We start from the raw sequence: 20,466 nt of genomic DNA on the forward strand, positions 1-20,466 counted from the left end.
ACAAAAAAAAACTAAGGCAAAAGTAGATACATGTAGTTTAATGTTTGCAAATTTACCTACCTTGGAGCTCGTGTTTAATGCCAGCAATAAAATCATGCCTCTAAAATCCATTATTTTATTCTAAATTCAATTTCAGGTCCCAAGCACCTCTAACATACTGTTAATGTGATGTGAAATCCACTGGAAATTCACACCAAAGGAACTCTGGTGGTAAGGAAAAGAACCACCATGCTCTGCAAATTTCCTTCCTGTTGCTTTGTTGCTGACCAAGGGCAGTGTATCATAGGGAAAAACCTCATAACTCCCAAGTGTGAAGAGTAATTTCTATGAAAGAGGCAGAAGTTAAGCAGAGGGCTAATAGCTAGGGTCTATATCCAGAGCCATTTCAGCCCCATTACCTAGGACCTGAGGGTCCTCAGGCATGTTACTCAACCTTTCTAAGCTACAACTTTCTTACCTCTAAAATAAGGACAACACGGTGCCCATCTCATGGAGCTGTGAAGGAAAAAGACAATAGTACCTGTAAAGCTCCTATACTTTGGCCACCTGATATAAAGAACCAACTCATTGGGAAAAACATTGATTTGGGGAAAGATCAAAGGCAAAAGGAAAAGGGGGCAGCAGAGGATGATGTTTAGAAAGCATCACTGACTCAATCAACATGAATTTGAGCAAACTCTGGGAGATAGTGGAGGGTAAAGGAGCCTGGTAAGCTGCAGTCCATGGAGTCACAAAGAGTTGGACATAACTTAGTGACTGAACAACAACAACCTGTAAATCTCTCGCTTCACAGTGGCCTGGCATACAGTAACCGTGCAAATGCTGACTTCGTCTTGCTTTTGTCTTCATTATTATTATTATATTTTTAGTTAATATTAATATTAATTAATATTATCTATATTAGTATTATAAATGTGTCTTGCAACATGCATGAACTCATAGCACTCAACTGGTTGACTAGATTAAAAAAAAACAGGCACACATATGGGAGGGTAATCTTTGAGATCTTTTCTTTTATTCTCACTCTATTCTTCGTTTTCTTGGTCAGAGCAACCCTTAGGGTGTTAGCAAAAAAAAAAAACCCTTAATCACTCTCTGGCATTTGGTTTCAAAAACTTAAATTCATAAAGTGAGTGAGTGAGTGAGTGAAGTCGCTTAGTCACGTCCGACTCTTTGCGACCCCGTGGACTGTAGCCTACCAGCCTCCTTCGTCCATGGGATTCTCCAGGCAAGAATACTAGAGTGGGTTGCCATTGCCTTCTCCAGGGGATCTTCCCTACCCAGGGATCAAACCCGGGTCTCCCGCATTGGAGGCAGACACTTTAACCTCTGAGCCACCAGGGAAGCCCCAAACTCATAAAGGGCTTTCTCAAAGATTTTCCAAGATCATGCAGAAAACTGAAAACAGTAGAATCTGTATCCTCCTCCCAGGGCCCCAGGAAGGTCTCAAGACCTCAAAGAGGTATTGTTTCACAGCACCTGATGGAAGCTGGGTTGGGATTTCCGGGCTCAGCAAAGATTCCCAGAACCAAGAGTGGCCTAGAACCAAGAGAACCATTGAGAACCACGAGGATACCAGGTTGACCAAGGAGGGCTGAAAGCTAAAGGACTGTCCTTGAATATGTTGCTGTATATAAAATTCTGAGCTTTCCTAACCTACTCAGAAGAGGGGATCCAGTGATGAATGAGACTGAATTCCCCACCACCTTGGTGTGGTGGACTTTCAGGAGAAGACTTTCTCAATTGTTAAAAAATAATGTGACATTTCTCAACAATTGTGTGAATACATACACATATATACATATACATATGTGTGTGTGTGTGTGTGTGTGTGTGTGTGTAGTGTGCTCTTGCTCAGTTGCTCAGTCGTATCTGACTCTTTGCAACACCATGGACTGTAGCCCACCAGGCTCCTCTGTCCATGAGATTTCCCAGACAAGAATACTGGAGTTTCTTGCCATTTCCTCCTCCAGGGGATCTTTCCGACCCAGAGATAGAACCTGCATCTCCTGCATTGGCAGGCAGATTCTCCACTGCTGAGCCATCAGGGAAACCTTATATATGTGTATAGTGAGTGTTAGTTGCTCAGGCATGCCTTATTCTTTGTGGATCGATCCCAAGGACTATAACCTGCCAGGCTCCTCTGTCCATGGAATTCTCCAGACAAGAATACTGGAGTGGGTAGCCATTCCTTTCTCAAGGTGATCTTCCTGACCTAGGGATCAAATGCAGGTCTCCTGCATGTCAAGTAGATTCTTTACTGTCTGAGTCATAAGGGAAAATCTATATATGTGCATATACGTACACAAATACACATGTATATTTACGTGCACATTTATTAATTAATAAAAATTAATAAATTATTCTCATTTTGACAATTCTAGAAAATGGAATTCTTAGAGACTAAAGGGAAGAGATGACAGTGACAATGGCAAATCTATTCATCACAATATTCATACAAAACAGAATTAAACTGATCTAACTTCCAATAAAATTTTCCCCTTCACATTACTGCCTTTAAAAATATCATATCTCAGAGGGCTCAGCGAGTCGATTGCTTATTGACTTTCCAGTGGGTCCATATAGTGTAATGAGTGTTTATATCTGTATTTTTAAATTACTTATTGGATTTTTAAGATTAAACAAAGCATATGAGAAAAATTACAGTGTTGGAAATTGAGAGAGTTGGTCAAATGAGTACATTATTATTCTACCAAAACTATATTTAAGCTTTTTAGAATGAATATTAAAACACTACAAAGGATGCTTTTAAAAAGATTTTTACAACAAGCAGTTCTTAATAAATTGACTATCTTTTTTACAATTTTAGTTACTATAATATGAGCTCCTCTCCCCATATAAAAGTCTAATGGCCTTCTCTAGATTAGGTAATAAAGTCAGTTCCCAATTTGAATGAATTTGTGCTATTCTATAAGAGCTATAATAAGACTTTCCCAAAAAACTTAAAAATAGTAGGAAAAAATCAGAACTTTTGACTATGATATAGTGTAATCAGAATATTATTAGAGAGGCAAAACTGCGAATGGCACTCCTCTGTTTAAAGTTCTTCTAAAGTGTCCTGTTACTCTTAGGTTAGAGCAGAATATTTTGAATAGAACCTGTAAGTTCCAGCTTTGCCTGGTCCCTGCTTACCACACCAGCTTGAGCACGGGCCACTCTCCTATCCACTTGGTATTCACACACTTTGTTTCCTGAGCTGGAGCAATGATCTCTTGCCACCTGCCCCACTCACCCAGCCAACAATCTCCCATCTCTTCTTCTACCCTCTATATTCTTCTATAGGGCCCTGCAGACCTCTACAACACTCGTTCTTCATGTAATCCATTGTTGTATGTTTGACCCCCTAAGTGTTGTATTTATTCACCATTGCTTTGAGCCTTATCATTTAGCACCAGTAACTCAGAATCATATCTGCTGAAAAAGTGACTTTATCGTGAAACCTGAGCCCAGCTTCCCTGTGCCAACAGCGATGAAGTCCTCTCTTCCACCACCACACAGACATTGTAAAGAAAGCTCCCTTCTCACAGTGAGACAAAGGGAATCTCACTTCCCACCATGATGACAGTCTGTGAGTTCAAAAGGGATGTATTACCATTTTACCCATAAATATCAAATATTACATTTGTTTGGGGAAGAATTTTCCCCCACCTAACCAGCATAGATAAACAACAATTAGCAAATCTTACATCTTGTAATGGCACTCTAATGTTAGAAAGCAAAGAGGAACTAGAGCCTCTTGATGAGGGTAAAGGAGGAGAGTGAAAGACCGATTTAAAACTAAATATTAAAAAAACTAAGATCATGACATCCGGCCCCATTCAGTTCAATTCAGTTCAGCCACTCAGTCATGTCTGACTCTTTGAGACCCCATGCACTACAGCACGCCAGGCTTCCCTGTCCACCACCAACTCCCAGAGCTTCCTCAAACTCATGTCCATCAAGTCTGTGATGCCAACCATCTGGCCCCATTATGTCATGACAAATAGAGGGGGCAAAGGTGGAAGTGGTGACAGATTTCCTCTTCTTGGGCTCTAAAATCACTGGAGATGGTGACTGTAGCCATGAAATCAGAAGACAACTGCTTCTTGGCAGGAAAGCTGTGACAAACCCAAACAGTGTGTTGAAAAGCAGAGACATGACTCTGTATAGTCAAATCTATGGTCTTCCCAGTGTTCACATACTGTTGTGAGAGCTGGACCGTAAAGAAGGTGGAGCACCGAAGAATTGATGCCTTCAAACTGTGGTGCTGGAGAAGACTCCTGAGAGTTGCTTGGACAGCAAGGAGATTAAGCCAGTCACTCTTAAGGGAAATTAACTCTGAATACTCATTGGAAGGATTTGATGTTGAAGCTAAAACTCCAGTATTTTGGTCATCTGATGCAAACAGCTGACTTGTTAGAAAAGTCCCTGATGCTGGGAACAATTGAGGGCAGATGGAGAAGAGGGTGTCAAGGATGAGATGGCATCACTGATGCAATACACATGAACTTAGGCGAACTTCGGGAGATGGTGAGGCACAGGGTCCTGGTGTGCTGCAGTCCATGGTGTCGCAAAGAGCTGGACACAACTGGGCAACTGAACAACAATAATGACTTATAAAGGTCTAATATGCAGAATGCATCTAGAACACTTATAACACAACAATAAGACAAACAGCCCAATTTAAAAATAGGCAAAGGATTTGAATAGATATTTCCCCAAAGCGGATACGCAAATAATCAACAAGCATGTACATGAAAAGATTCTCAACATCATTCATTAGAAAGATGCAATTCAAAACCACAATGATATCCCATTTCTCACACCACTAGGATGGTTACAATCAAAAAACAATCCCAAGTGCTGCTGAGAATGTGGAGAAATTGGAACCCTCATATCAAAAGTGGGAATATGAAGTGGCACAGCCATTTCAGAAAACAGGTTCACAGTTTCTCAAAAAGTTAAGCATAGAATAGTGTTCGGATCAGAATTGTGTCACCTCACCTCCAAATTCCTATGCTAAAGTCCTAACCCTCTGCTGCTGCTGCTGCTAAGTCGCTTCAGTCGTGTTCGACTCTGTGCGACCCCATAGACGGAAGCCTCCTGGCTCCCCCGTCCCTGGGATTCTCCAGGCAAGAACACTGGAGTGGGTTGCCATTTCCTTCTCCAATGCATGAAAGTGAAAAGTGAAAGTGAAGTCGCTCAGTCGTGCCCGACTCTTAGCGACACCATGGACAGCAGCCCACCAGGCTCCTCTGTCCATGGGATTTTCCAGGCAAGAGTACTGGAGTAGGGTGCCATTGCCTTCTCCAAACCCTCAGTACCTGTGAATGTGATGGTATTGGAGATGGGACTTCAAAGAGGTAATTAAGGTAAGATGAGGGCCTGTGTCTGGGTCCTAAACCAACATAGCTGGTGTCCTTATAAGAAGAAGAGGTGATTAGGACACAGACATGTGCAGCCATAGAGAGACAACCAAGTGAAGACACAGCGAGAAGGTTGTCATCTGAAAGCCAAGGAAAGAGGCCTCAGAAGAAACCAAACCTGCCAATACAGTAAGTCCCCTATCTACGAATAAGTTCTGTTCTGGGAGCAAGTTCGTAAGTCCAATCTGTTTATGAGTTCAACAAAGTCAGCCTAGGAACCCAACTAACATAATCAGCTATATAGTACTATACTGTGATAGGTTTATAATACTTTTTACACAAATAATACATAAAAAACAAACACACAAAAAATGGAAAACATTTTTAATCTTATAGTAATATACCTTGAAAAGTAGAGTACCACAAGCTACATCACTACTGCTTTTATGCTTGTTTCTGGAATCCCTGGACTTGAAATAAAGACACTGTACCACTGTACTCTATACAGTAAAGTACACAAAAGCACAACCACTTCTAAAGGATGCACCCATGACAATGTACACCGGACATGTGAACTAACTTACATAATTGGACACACCGCATCTTTGAAAGTTTGCAACCTGAAGGTTTGTGTGGAAGATGCCTATTGTACCTCAACTTTGGACTTGGGGCCTCAACAATTGTGAAAAGTTAATTTCTACTGTTAACAAAAACAAAGCTAAGAAAAACCTCTATTGAGATTTAAGCATGTTCTGGGCTTCCCTGGTGGCTCAGTGGTAAAGAATCTGCCTCCCAGTTCAGGAAACACAGGTTCAATCCTGAACCCGGGAAGATCCCCCGGGTTGAGGGACAACTAAGCCTGTGCAGCACAACTACTGAGCCTACGGTCTAAAGCCACAAGTACTGAGCCCACGGGCTGCCACTACTGAAGCCCATGAGCCCTAGAGTCCGCACTCTGCAACAAGAGAAGGGACCACAGTGAGAATCCTGTGTGTCGCAACTAGAGAATAGCCCCCACTCACTCCAACTAGAGAAAGCTGGCGCACAGCAACAAAGACCCAGGACAGCCAAATAAATCAATAAAAATGTTTTAAAAAGATTAAAGAATGTTCTTCCATCCCCTACATAATTTTGATAAAAATTTCCCTTGGAAAACAATAGTACTGAAGTATGTAAAAGCCTCACATAGAAGACATAAAGCAGAACATAAAGAATACAACTAAAAGTATAAAGCTTTTTTGGGGTAAACAAATCACCTCTATAGAAATTTTGGAAACAAGGAATGCATATTCACCAGAACAAAAGGCCCAGAACTTAAATAAACTACATAAATCAGAATATAACATAATCAGTTTTCACTCTACCTATTTATTGCTTTTGATGAAATTCTCTTACCAGGTCCTACTGAATTTGCCATTATCTGCCAAACCTGAAATAAAATGATTTTTTAAATTCCCTAAATAACATTTGAAACGCATTTTAAATTTAGGGTCTATTTGGTTAGTGTTCTATATTCCTTTTTCGGCACAATGCTAGACTATCATGTATTTATTTTCATGGCTGGCTTTCTTTACTTATTTGGCACTGTTTAGTTCAAATTGTACTTGTAAAACCTAAAATAGACAAATGTTTAGGTCACATTTATTCTGGTCTTTTAAACTGCTCTGTTGTATCTATACAATAAAACTCAAAAAGACGTGGTTTGAGTAGTTGTGAGGATTTCTATTCATTTGTGCCAAGTTCCACATTATATTTATCTCCTTGCTATCACTCAAACACAGGCTTGATTCATTAAAAAGAGTGGTCTTTGTGTTACCCTGAGTCCATTCTTCCGGCTATATAAAATTAACTCAAGTTCTCTTTGCCTTTGTCTCAAAGTTTTTTTGTTTCTTTGTATTCTCTAGTTGTATTTCTTCTATTGCTCAATGAATGAGGGGAAAAAGTACGTAAGAATTCAATGTGTAAATTCTGAGTCTCAGGTCCTCAGAGAGCCTGTCTCTGCCTCAGGTTCCTTAGACCAAGCAATAAAAATGCTCCATGAGGTAGATGTTTCTAGACTGTGTGAAAAGGCCTCTTTTCTCTTAGTCTTAAATTACAGGATTATGAGTCAAGTTAATTTTCATTCAGCCTTATCTATCTGGAATGGAACATTTCAAATTTAAAACTATTTTTCTTTTCATAATCCTCAAATGAATTATTTCAATGTCTTCAAGTAAGTGGAAAAAGTAAAGTGACAATTGATTGTGTCACCTTAGCCAAGAAACAGCAGAGGTTGATGGGCTCTGGTGGAGATCCATGATTGGGTCCTGAAATAGGATGACCCAACCTGTCATGAGAACCACAAAAATTGCCAGTTTGGCAAATCAGGATAATCATGGGAACCAAGTCAGATGGAAGGACAAATATAATACCATTTATATGTGGAATCTTTAAAAAATGATACAAGCAAACTTATTCACAAAACAGAAGCAGACACACAGACTTGGAAAACAAACTTATGGTTACAGGCTGGAGGTGAGGGACTGAGGAGAGGTACAGATTGGGAGTTTAGGACTGATGTGTACACACTGCTGTATTTAAATAGATAACCAATAAGGGAACAGGGAGCTCTGCTCAATATTCTGTAATGATGTAAAGGGGGAAATCATTTGAGAAAGAATAGAAACAGGTAGATGTACAACTGAATCACTTTGCTGTACATCTGAAACTAACACAACATTGTTAATCATCTCTACTCCAATATAAAATAAATTAAAAAAAAAAAAAGCCTGATCACCCCTGAGGATAGCAGTAACCCATTCACATGGTATTCCTGAGACAGCACACAGGATCTTGAGTGAGGGGACCCCTCATTTCCAATCACTCTTGTAACCATGAGGAAGATGTATAGATGAATTTCTTAAGTAGGATGTAATTATGTTAAAAAGATATTTTAAATCATTGAAAATGAACATATTCTTTTCAAAAGTGCCTACTCAGTGTTGGGAGGACCCAGAGCCAGGGGTGGCAGGGGTTTAACCCAATGTCTCATTTCATGAAGAAGTTGGCCTTCTACAAGAGAGGAGCTTGGGCTGGTTGATCACCACCCCACCACTCAACATGAAGACATAGAGAAAGTCTGCAGACTTGAGATCTGGGAAGACCCCACAAAAAAAAAAGAGCTCAAGGAGCAGTTATTTCTTTCTCTGCTTTGAGCTCAAAAAAGCTCACACTCAAGAAGACTGAAAGAGGCCTCACCATTTTAGTAAATGCTTTCTCCTCCTCCTGTAGCTGCTTTTGTGAAAAAGCAGAACAGGTCCTCAAAGAAACTTCTGAGAGAGTTGTTCTCAGGCTTTTGACCTATATTGTTGTTGCTGTTGTTGTTTAGTAGCTCAGCCGTGTCCAAGACTTTGTGACGGACTATGGACTGTAACCCGACAGGCTCCTCTGCCCACGGGATTTCCCAGGCAAGAATACCAGGTTGCCGTTTCCTTCTCCAGGGGAACCTTCCCAACCCAGGAATCAAACCTACATCCCCTGCATTGCAGGCAGATTCTTTACAGCTGAGCCACCAGGGAAGTATCTATGTAAGCAAATGTATTCTTAAGGAGTTTGCTTTTGAACCAAACCCATGTTAATTTGTATACATTTGGCATTTCAAATGACAGCCTACAGTCTAACAAGTACTTCTGAGGAGAGTAGTTCCAGGAATCTGAGGGGCTGAACAGAAGAGATGAGTGAGAAATGGAAGTGGGCATCAAGAGGCAGACCTGCCCATGAAGCCTCAGTAGATCAAAAAGTTAATATAAAAAAGGAAGATGAGAAGGAGCTAAGGACTTTAGAGTCAGAGAATGATCAAATGAATAAAGATTTAATATATTTGGAGGTTAGGATGTCACAAACCATGCATAGGTTATTTTGGGTTTCTTCTTGATATCTGTATTATTTCCATGCTCAATGACGTTTGTTTCTTGGGTAGAGTCTGAGTCATATGCCATATTTGTTAAAACTTTAAAAATGAGAAACCAAATATAGACCTTGTCTACACTGGGGCCAGACCTCTTAAAAAGCAGCACAACATCACCATCTAGTGTCTAAAACCTAAAAGTTAAATCAGATGTCTTGTTTTCTCGCTAAGCTGTATCCACCTCTTTTGTGATCCCGTGGACTTTAGCCCACCAGGCTACTCTGTCCCTGGGATTTCCCAGACAAGAATACTGGAGTGGGTAGCCATTTCCTTCTCCAGGGGATCTTCTCAACCCAGAGATCAAACCCACATCCCCTGCATTGGCTGGTGGATTCTTTACCACTGAGCCAGTAGGGAAAACCCTATAAAATCACAAAGTCACTGACCTATAAAATCACACAGGATTCTCTAGAAGGAACCATTATTCAATAGGTAAGGAAACAAATACTGAAAACTTAAGTGATTTTTTTTTTCTTATTCTTATAGAGCTATGACAAAAGAGACTTCTTATCAACCAGCCCAATCCTGGTGATCCAAACTCAATTCAGTGATAAATGAACGAGCAGTCACTTAGTATTCATATGTTCTCAATAATTCTGGAATGTGTTGGAATAAAAAGGAACAAGAGGGGGAGATCTTCTTGTGTACCAGTCTTTACCACTAATCATCAGGATCTGTCCTCAAGTTAGACTATTTTGATGACAGCTGGAATGTTACCAAATGTAGACAGCCTGTTAAAAGAAACTCAAATAAATATAAATGTGATTAAATAAGCATCCAATCTCGTCCTGGCACATAGTAAAACAACAGAAGCATTAGGTAAGGGCAAAGTTATTTCCCTAAGGGTTTTTTAATAGTCTACAAGATGCAGTACATCAATATCAAAGGAAATGGATACCTGAACCACATTTAATATTTAGCTTAAAGTAAAAATAATTTTTACCGTTTTTTATTGGGATATAGTTGCTTTACAATGTTGTGTTAGTTTCTGTTGTACAAGGAAATGAATCAGCTATATGTATACATACATCCCTTCTCCTTTAAGCCTGCCTCCCACCCCAACATTCCACCCTCTAGATCACCAACAGAGCACCGAGCTGAGCTCCCTACACTATACAGCAGTATTTAACACATGGCACACATTCTATTTAACACATGGCAACGCACATGCATCAATCCCAATCTCCCAATTCATCCCACGCCAACTCCTTCCATTATTAAAACATTTTTTTTCTCTTCAACAGCTATTCCATTTCATCTAAACCTTCAAAATATAGATCATAACAGGAATTCCAAACAATGACTATGGTGGTTTCATCTATGAACTCACATTTAGCAGTGGATTTCTTTATGAGCCACTTCAGGACACTATAGCTGAGGCTGGAGAAAAGATGGGGAAGCATTTGGATGGGGTTCTCTTTTCCTTCTCATCATAGATCCAGCATCAAACAGCTTGACTGTAAGTCTCTGCCTCTGTTGCACCAAAGGTCTTCCTTTTGGCTTCTCCTGGGTTATCAACACCCCGTACTCAGTATAAATGGTGGTGATAGCTCACGGTGCTGGCAATGCTTTTGGCGCCTACTATAGTTTTGATTCTCCACACCTTAGCCGACCACTTATGACAAAATGCCCTGCCCTTAGAGCCCCAGCTTAGCTGGAGTCCTGGCAGGGCCTCCACTGCCCTTCCTGCCCCATTTCCACACTTGCCTGAGGGTTACAAGGTTTTAATCAAAGGCATAAAGCCAGAAATTCTTAAGAAGGGGCAGGGAGCTTATCAGAATCACCTAGGGAGATTATCCTAATTATAGCCCCCCACACACCTCATCTTTTCCTTACAGAGGGAGTGTTTCATAGCCCTCAGGTATGTTAGGGAGGGAAAAAAGAAGTTGAAACCCATTGGCTTCAAGCAAGGAGAGAGGTGAGGTTAATCTTCTTTTGATTTAGATTGAAAATACTTCAAAAGAGGGAAATGAAAACTTGTCTCCTAAGGATGAAACTATAATAAAACCTTAATTAATTTGGACCCCATTAATTCAAAACGTGTGATAATTAGAAAAATGGTTAGGTTAAAGTTTACCTTTCCTCTAGCTGGGGAAAAAGGTGGCTGAAGATTACTTTCCCACACCTAGGAAAAATGAATTTGCTAAGCAAATTAATACTTACAAAGAGAAAAACATTTAACTCCTTGAGCAAGCAGTTTTCAGAGAATTTAGCTATTTCTAATACATCAACAAGTACTATTGTAATTATATGTAATCTCTGGTCATTAGAGTAGATTCCCCCAGGGACCTTTCCTAGGCATCTCTTGAGTCATCAGAGTTATCTTTTGGAGTTAATGAAATTAAATTTCTTTTCAGAATTCCGTAAGTCTGACAGAGCTTTCCTCCAGTTCGGCTGGATTTTCTATGGTTTTACTGAATCCCACCTACAGGTAAACTCAGAAGGCAACCTTGGCATCTCTTACCGTTTGTGTCATCAAATGTATCTAAACATGTTCAGGTCTTTATTTCAGCAAAACACAAATAGACAACACATTTTAAAAACAGGAATTAAGGATGGGAGGAGCCCAGCTTGGCAATATATACCTACAACTGGTTCAGCAACAATCAACAATATTGTCTTAAAAATATAGACATATTTCCTCGAACGTTTTTGTAGTACCATAGTTTGTGAAAAGGTGTTATTTGGGATAAGGGTTAGGAGAAAGGAAGAGGGTGAAGAGCTCTATGGACAAAATATTTGGGGAAATGATAGTTTAAACAAGTTAAGCAGGTTGCTATACAGCAGGTCTTCAAGAGCCTTCCTGGAGAAGGAAATGGCAACTCACTCTAGTATTCTTGCCTAGAGAATCCCATGGACAGGGGAGGCTGGAAGGCTACAATCCCTGGGGTCGCAGAGTAGGACATGACTTAGCAACTACATAAGAGCCTTTTCTAAACAAATGGATAATGTCTACTTTCAAGCGAGTGGTGCAATACTTTCTAAAGTTACTTTAAAAGGAAGTCCTTTCTTCAAAAAGCAACCTGGGAACATATCCCAATGCTCCATGGATACTCTTTAGAAAACACTAAACCAGTTATGTGGCAATTAATGAATATCCTCAGAATACCAATAGTTAACCAAGATTTTCTGTTGCCTAATTATTTCAACATAGCAAATAGGAATAATAAAACATTATACCCTATATTATTATATTCATCTACCCTATTCCATTTGAGTTTCCTACAATTGCCGGCTGTACCCTGAGGCTTTATGAACTGAAGTTCCTGTGGTTTGATTTAAAATATTTTAATTAAGTGAAGCTTTCTGCCCCAAGGCTTTCTAAAGCAATTTTCAAAACCTCAGAAACAAACAAATGTGAGACCAATGGCATTACCATTGATAAACCATGGCCATTTTCAAGCCTTCATTTCTTGCTTTGTTTTACTATGCATAGAAATATTTTATTTGAAATGACAACAATAAATCACAGAGTTAGACAATGTAGGACCAAAGTTATGTGCCATGGGAACAACGAGAAATACAAAGTTCACCACAAAATACCTTCAGCCACTGGCGAACTCATCTAACAGGAGTGGTTTTACCTGTGTAACAGGGAAGAACAAAATCTGACTCCATGTTGGATCTGTTCTTTTACTTTAACCTTTGTTTTCCATTGCTTCAGTTACTATAATCACTAAAGAGACGCTGTATATAGATATAAACCTACAAAATGGCCGGCCTCAGGGAACCCTGACCATCTGCCTGAATGTTAAACTAAAGAGCCTTTTTTCAGCTCGCAGGGAAACACCCTGTCCCTCTCCACCTGTGAATGGCTGCAGGAAAGAAGAAATTAACAGATCCACTCCCCGAGGCTGGCCAAACCAGGAGATATTCTGCAAGACTTAGGACCTTTTTACTTTCTCACCTTCTCCCCCTCTCTGTTCTATTAAACAAACCAGCATCCAGACCCTGAGAAGATGGCACTCTAGGACTCTAGTCTGCCATCTTTCCAGATGCCCAGCTTTCTGAATAAAGTCGCTCTTTCTTGCCTCAACATCTCATCTCCCAATTATGGACCTGCGATGCATCAAGCAGGCCGAACTCAGTAACACCTGTATGTAACTGAAGACTGGGGTCATCAATGTTTTCCTGGTGAAGAGTTATTTGCAATTTCCTTTCAAAGTGTTATGTTTACATTTTAGAAGTGTGCATATGCACTTTTTGTGGGTTTTAGAGCAACTCAACTATGGTTTGAGGAGATATTACAGCAGAATTTCTCAAACTGTCCCAGGACCAGTAGTTTTAGCATCACAAAAAACAATAGAAATGCAAATTCTAAACTGTAAGCTTTGAAGTCATAAAGACCTACATTTGATGTTACTTAATCTTTCTAAGCTTTAGTGTCTTATCTATAAAATAACTTTTTAAATATTACCTTCTTCAAGGGGTTGCTTTCAAGAAAGGAAAAATAAGATGATAAATATGAAACACTTTCTTGGTGCTGGGCAGTGTTCAGCATGGAGACAGATGGCTCAGACAGTAAAGAATCTGCCTGCAACGCAGAAGACCTGGGTTTGATCCCTGGGTCAGGAAGGTCCCCTGGAGAAGGGAATGCAACACTCTACAGTATTCTTGCCTGGAGAATCTCATGGCAGAGTAGACTGATGGGCTACAGTCCATGGCTCGCAAAGAGCTGTACACGACTGAGCAACTAACTGTTCTTGTCCCACTATTTAGGGGAGAAAGGGGAGCCTTGATTTAGGAGGAAAACAAACCTTCTATCCCTTCCCTACAAAGTTCATTCTTGAGTGGCTATCTCAGGCACCCTAATATGCTATGACTGTTTCTCAGGTGTGCTCCCAAATTATGATCAGTGTATGAAACTGGTCTTTGCTAGGTTGGTACATATACTCTGACTACAAAGGCTAGTGGACAGGGAATTTTGGTGAGCAGGTCCTGTGGTTTGGTAAGAGCAGAACTACTACAACTCACTGTGAATGAGGTAAGAAACACCAGGCTTTTGCCCCGAAAAGAGTTCCTGTTGACTGAAGCAGATGAGAAGTTGGCCTCTGGAGCAGAAGAGAGTGCTGTCAGGACACGGGACTGTGCCAGGGCCTGAGGAGCAAGGGGACAGGATAGTAGTGAGCATTCATAAGAGCCAGGGGCTGTGACTTCTCCACTGCTGTTTTATTTAATCTTTCTAACACCCCATGTGGAGAAGGCAATGGCACCCCACTCCAGTACTCTTGCCTGGAAAATCCCATGGACGGAGGAGCCTGGTAGGCTGCAGTCCATGGGGTCGCTGAGAGTCGGACACGACTGAAGTGACTTCACTTTCACTTTTCACTTTTGTGCATTGGAGGAAGGAAATGGCAACCCACTCCAGTATTCTTGCCTGGAGAATCCCAGGGATGGGGGAGCCTGGTGGGCTGCTGTCTATGGGGTCACACAGAGTCGGACACAACTGAAGCAACTTAGCAGCAGCAGCAGCAACACCCCATGAGAAAGGTCCTACTCTTCTTCCCCATTTTATAGATGCAGTCCTTAAGGAATGGGCCCAAGATCATGGAGCCATGAATCCAGACCTACCTCTGGCTCATCACCTCATTACCACTCCCCAGCCTCAGCTTTCTGTCCCTGGGGAGCTATTATAGACACTGTGCCATTATCATTAAACTGCAGCAGTGATTGTGTTGAAATTATTGCTGAATTGCTTCTTTGTTTTGTTTTGAGCTTTTCAATTCCTTCATGCATACCACCAACATTTCTAATATCCCAACGTATGCCAAGAACACAGAAAGGATGATAAACACCAGCTAGGTTTTACTGATAGGTTTCTACTCAGGTATTCTGCCCCTGTGCCTTGCCTTTAGAAACCACACTGCAAAGCTTCAGCCTCCTTTGATCCTTCCTTCCACTAAAATGAGTTTCTCTCGAGCGGGTTTAAAGCTTATATTTGTATTCTACCTTGAATTCCTACAGTGACCCAAAGTCTCATTTCCCGCCTTCCCTTTTGGAATTCTCCCCATGGTTTCCGTTTCCAGCTTCCCCAGTCTGAATTCTTAATTGGCCTCATCTCCCCTTCATCACCTCTGGCCCTGCTGGTAACCAGTCCCTGGAGAAGAGCCTCAGTTGTAATAAAGCAGGGACGGTTCTCCTTCCATTTTCTGGAATAACCCAGGGACTGCAGCCTGCACACCAGGAATCAATTGAACCCGCACAGCTTAGCACTTGTGAGGCTTTTCGACCCCCCACCTGCTTTTCCAATATCATCTTATCAGTTCCCTTCTGATCCAACCCATTACATGAAACTGAAGTATACTTCATTTATTAGCTGCTCTTTTAAAATTCTGTTAAGACGCGGAGAACGGAAAAAGGCGGAATGATAAACGCTCAAAAATGGAAATTTCGGTCATTTTGGGAAAGGGGTGTTGAAGTCTGAGTACTTGAGGGGTTTCATTATATACTTCAAAGTAAAATTAACACTATTTCTGGGTTGTATTCATGCCTTTTGAAACACATATCCATGCTGGCAGCATCCGTCTCTTACTCTTAGTAAACTCGAATTTAAGACTGATTGATCCTCTTACCTCGCACTAAGACTTCTTGGCCTTTGAAGAGTATTTCCTGTATCATTAAGATTTTCATCTCCAGTTCTTGAAATAGATAACAAACACCACTTTTTGAGTTTTGTGGGACAGTTTTGCCCTTGTCATTAGCAAGCACTTCGGGTTTCTGAACTGACATTTTGTTCAACAGGCCATCAGAAGAGCTAATTAGGCTGCATCTCTCTGCTTTGGAGCTCATGGCCTTGGTAGAGCAGCTCCCGCATTCAGAACTTCGCGAGTTGGGCTGGGCTGCCCTCAGGCCAAAGCAATCCCTAACACAGGATGCCAAGACTTCAGCTGAGTTATTCAGTGCTCTTGCTGTATCTATTTTGTGTGGTCAAGCAGCCTGCAGGAGCCTTAAACTGACACCAGCCCCCTCGTGTGAGAGACCTGAATGACAGCCCACAGATTCATAAGTAAATAAGAGTTCGCAGTATGACTTCCCCAACAGCCCTTGTAACCCATGGTCTCCCCTACTTCTTAGAGCCTTCCCCTTCTCCTTAGGCGCACGCCATGGGAGTCTAGTCTACCAAAACCCTGCCCTTTTCGGTGTGAATTGACCAATCTGAGTTTAGCACAGGAACCTCAAAGCACTCCACCCACAGACCCTAATAAAGGCATGTCCCCTAGACACTGCCTGTCTCTCTGCCTACACTGTGGCCCCTCGGGTACTTCCTCCAGGACCTGTGAGTGGTAAATATATCTATTTCAGTTTCTCTGGCGGTTTTCTTTGCACCATGGCTCATCATCCAGAACCCTGTGCTCTATGTAACGAACAGTAATTTAACAGTCATAGCATTCAGTGACATGACTGGAATGGCCAAGGTTTCCAGGACACCTCTGTGTCTTTATCAAAGATGCACTCAGAATTTACCTGCATAAACAATAGGAGAGAGATCAAGACAAGGTAGGGTGGATAGGTTTTTGTAATTATCTCCCCATTAACTTAATTAAAAGTAGAAAAGACCAAATAATATCTCAAAAGAAATTTTTTCCAGTGCACCTAATTATTTGGTTTCAAAAAAAATAAAAACAGCAGGTACATTGTTAGTTCTAGGAATTCACTCTAAGGACAGGATGAAGGCACTTTGTTTTAGGAGATTATTTGTCTTAATTTTGAAATCCATCCTGCACATCATCACTGGGGATTTAGAGGATGCTAAGCTCCTCCAATTCCTGACTCAGAAGACATAAGAGATTTCTTTATGCTGTAGTTAGTCATAATTTATGTGTTGAAAAGCATTTCTAACACTTCTTCTAAAAAGTTAATCACAAAACCCTAGCTCCTCTAGCAAAGCATTAACTGAAGACCTCAAATGTTTGGCAGTTAGGCATCAGCTGCCTTTCTGATGTGCCCTCCTGCTGAACCTCCCCCATAGGTCTTAAAAAGGAAGCCTCCAGCATCTTAATCCCAGCCGCATGTCACCATTCAAAAGATTACCAGGTCCAGATTCTCTTCATAATCTTTAAACACAAAAGTGAGTCTTTCCTGCCTAAACTGGAGAGAGGGAGAGAAAGACAAAGCTCTCCCTCTATCCTCAGTTCAGGCTAATCAAGGTTTCCATCATTTTTAGCCAACTTCCCCAACAAAACCACCCAGATCTTTCATTTCTTTATCTGCCATGACCCCAAGATGGCATGAGCCAGAGTGCCGTGGATTACTTTCCCTATATTCATGGAATCTTTCTTCTTCATCTTAAGCTCACAGTAGCCCCTCGTTAACCGAATGGCAGCCCCTACAAGATACAGCATTCCTGAGAAAGAAAGAATAAGGAAAACCTATGGTATTTCAATACAAAATCAATACACATCTTCAATGTTTGATTCACGTGCTAAAAGAAACATACAAAGTTCACTGAAGTTATAATCCTTCTCCCAAGACTTCTATTTCTAATAGGATTTCTTTTAGCTGTGACTATTATTTTTACTCTCAGTAAATGTTGTCTTAGCCCGTCAAGGAAAGGTGAAACCTAGGACTTTCATATGTGAATTTGTTGTTGATTCATGTTTCATTATGCCTTTAAATTGATAGCCGGACGACATATTTATAGTGTTATCTATATCTATAAAGGCAACTGCAGTATGAGTGGCCTAAGAATGTGAAAGTAGAAAAAGTAATCTGTGATTAAACATTTCATAACCTCCCAGAAGCCACAGGCTAAGAGAAAATGTAGCTTTCATTTGTGGAGAAAAAAGGTGAGAGATGTGTGGCAGGCCATGGTCGACACTTTGATGCACTTAAATAAAGCTGCATCAGAATTTAACAATAAGCTACCTGGTAGCACATATGAATTTACGAACAAACTTTTTTCCCAACTGCTTCCATTTATACCCACAATGGGCCATTTTGCCCACATGTAGATGAAGTAATTGCCTTTACAATCTTAAAGAGCGAGTTATTTTGAAAACTTATTACAACACCACAACTCATTCAGGGGGCAACAGCTCCTCGTTTTCATTACTCTTGATTTCGCCTGACTGACCATGGAGAGCACAGTGAAGTCTCACTGATCAACTGAAGCAGGACCCTTCAATTGTGTGCCTGTGAATTCACACCTATTTATGATTCAGGTACAATCACTGTCTCCTGTTAGTATCATCTTTCTTGCTTTTGAGACGGAGAAAAAGAATGAAAGAAATGCCAGAAAAAGACGGAGCGTCTGTAATTTTTGGCATTTTAAATGTTTGTTCTCAATGACAATTCTTTCATAAATAAATGGCATTGTTTTAAAGGAGAGTGTTATTTCTTAGCACATAGTCACTTGGTTTTGCAGAATAGAATCCTGTTACCATTGAGAAACTGTTCTGGGACAGTGGTTTTTCACGAGCTCCAGGAAAAAGATAACATTGCTATCCTTTTCCCTTATTATTTCAAGATTTACATGGACTATTTTACTTGAACATTCTTTTCCTGTAAGATTCCTTTCACTGTTGTTCCTTCATTATTAAGCAATTCTCTATCTTGCACATTGCAAAGGCATTTGCCAGATTTTCATAGTTAGATTCAGACATTCTGAATGCAAAATAGCACAATTAGTAACTATTTTACATGACAGTATTTGGATTTGCATCTGGCAAGATTATTCCTACTCATCATTTTATTTCTTTAGTTTCTTGTGTATCTTTTGTATACAGTATCCATTCAAAATCATTTATGGATTAACTGATTAATAAATGCATTCAAGTCTGTGCTGTTGTGGCTGTTATTTAGTTACTAAGTTAAGCCCAATTCTTCTGCAACCCCATGGACTGTAACCCACCAGGCTCCTCTGTCCATGGGGTTTTCCAGGCAAGAACACCAGAGAGGGTTGCCATTTCATACTCCAGGGAATCTTCCCGAAACAGGGATCGAACACACATCTCCTGCATTAGCAGGCAGATTCTTTACCACTGAGCCACCAAGGAAGCCTATGGTTCATAGAAAATTATTTTCATTTGAACTTTTCTGTAGAATATGGACCTTCTATGCTGTCACAGTTTCTTTTGAAAAAGCATTTCACTTCCTCAGATGCCTATATACTAAAAGACAATTAGTGTCATCACAGAAAACATAGACTTTGAATCTATATTCTAGCTTTTCCATTGACAGTTGTATGATATTAGAAGTAAAAAATAGAAATAATAATACTTATAGAGTAAGATTGTTCTCAGAGCCAGAAATAATGTCCTTTAAATGCCTGTCACACAACAGGCATTCTCTATGTTGAGATTAGTATTGGTTTTGCACTAGAAACTGTCCAAGAAACCGTGATCACCTAGCATGCTCACCAATTCCTTCTGAAGAAAGCATCAGCAAACAATTTCCTAGGTATGATCTTTGGTTTATAAGACTGCAATCAAGGTTATCACTTGAACCAAGGTTACAGTGCATGGGTTGGCCCGCAGGGTATGGCATAACCTAGAGAGAAATTTACCCAATAGCAAGACTATAATAAATAGTGGCGACTAAGTACAATAAGTCCCCTATATACGAACAAGTTCCATTCCAAGAGCTAATTTGTTAAGTCCAATTTGTCCGTTAAGTCCAACAAAGTCAGCCTAGTACCCAACTAACACAATCAGCTTTAACAGGCTTATAATACTTTCCACACAAGTAATACATTAAAAAAAAATACACACAAAAATAAAGAAAATATTTTTAACCTTACAGTACAGTATCTTGAAACATACAGTAGTACAGTACAATAGCTGGCATATAGGGGCTGGCATCGACTAAACAGGTGAGAAGAGATACTGAGTGGAGGAGGAAGAGATGGTGGGAGATGGTAGAGCTGAAGAATCATCAACAATAGGAGATGGAGGGCAAGCTGCAATTTCACTCACACCTGACACGGAAGACACTGATAGCAGAACTTCTACTTCCTTGCTGGACTCAATTCTATCTGCCCTCTTGAAAAATGATCCAGTGATGTCTGGGTAGTAGCTTGGTTTTTTTTCCCCCTCAACATAGATGACCTGGTAGCACTCGATTGCATTCTGAATGGCTGCTGCAGGCTTCATGTACCATTCTACATTTGGTCAGCTCCTATGCCTCAAATCCTAACAGTGCCTCCTCAGATACAGC

The 20,466-nt window shown here is 40.6% G+C and overlaps 2 long non-coding RNA genes across 3 annotated transcripts in view; one reads left to right on the plus strand and one right to left on the minus strand.

Annotated features, from left to right (window-relative positions):
- Positions 1–6,726: 6,726 nt before the first annotated feature.
- The window catches only part of LOC129619947 (uncharacterized), a 75,776-nt gene continuing 62,036 nt past the window's right edge, over positions 6,727–20,466 (minus strand). For both annotated transcript variants that reach the window (XR_008698310.1, XR_008698311.1), the window contains 2 exons: positions 14,287–14,409; positions 6,727–6,795 (listed from right to left, as the gene is read on the minus strand). This is a non-coding gene — a long non-coding RNA (uncharacterized LOC129619947). The remainder of the gene's footprint in view (positions 6,796–14,286; positions 14,410–20,466) is intronic.
- On the plus strand, positions 11,108–13,319 carry LOC129619948 (uncharacterized). The gene is made up of 3 exons (XR_008698312.1): positions 11,108–11,230; positions 11,670–11,743; positions 13,088–13,319. It is a non-coding gene; the product is annotated as an uncharacterized LOC129619948 (long non-coding RNA).

Source organism: Bubalus kerabau, chromosome 9, assembly GCF_029407905.1.
Source record: "Bubalus kerabau isolate K-KA32 ecotype Philippines breed swamp buffalo chromosome 9, PCC_UOA_SB_1v2, whole genome shotgun sequence".
Classification (NCBI taxonomy): domain Eukaryota; kingdom Metazoa; phylum Chordata; class Mammalia; order Artiodactyla; family Bovidae; genus Bubalus; species Bubalus kerabau.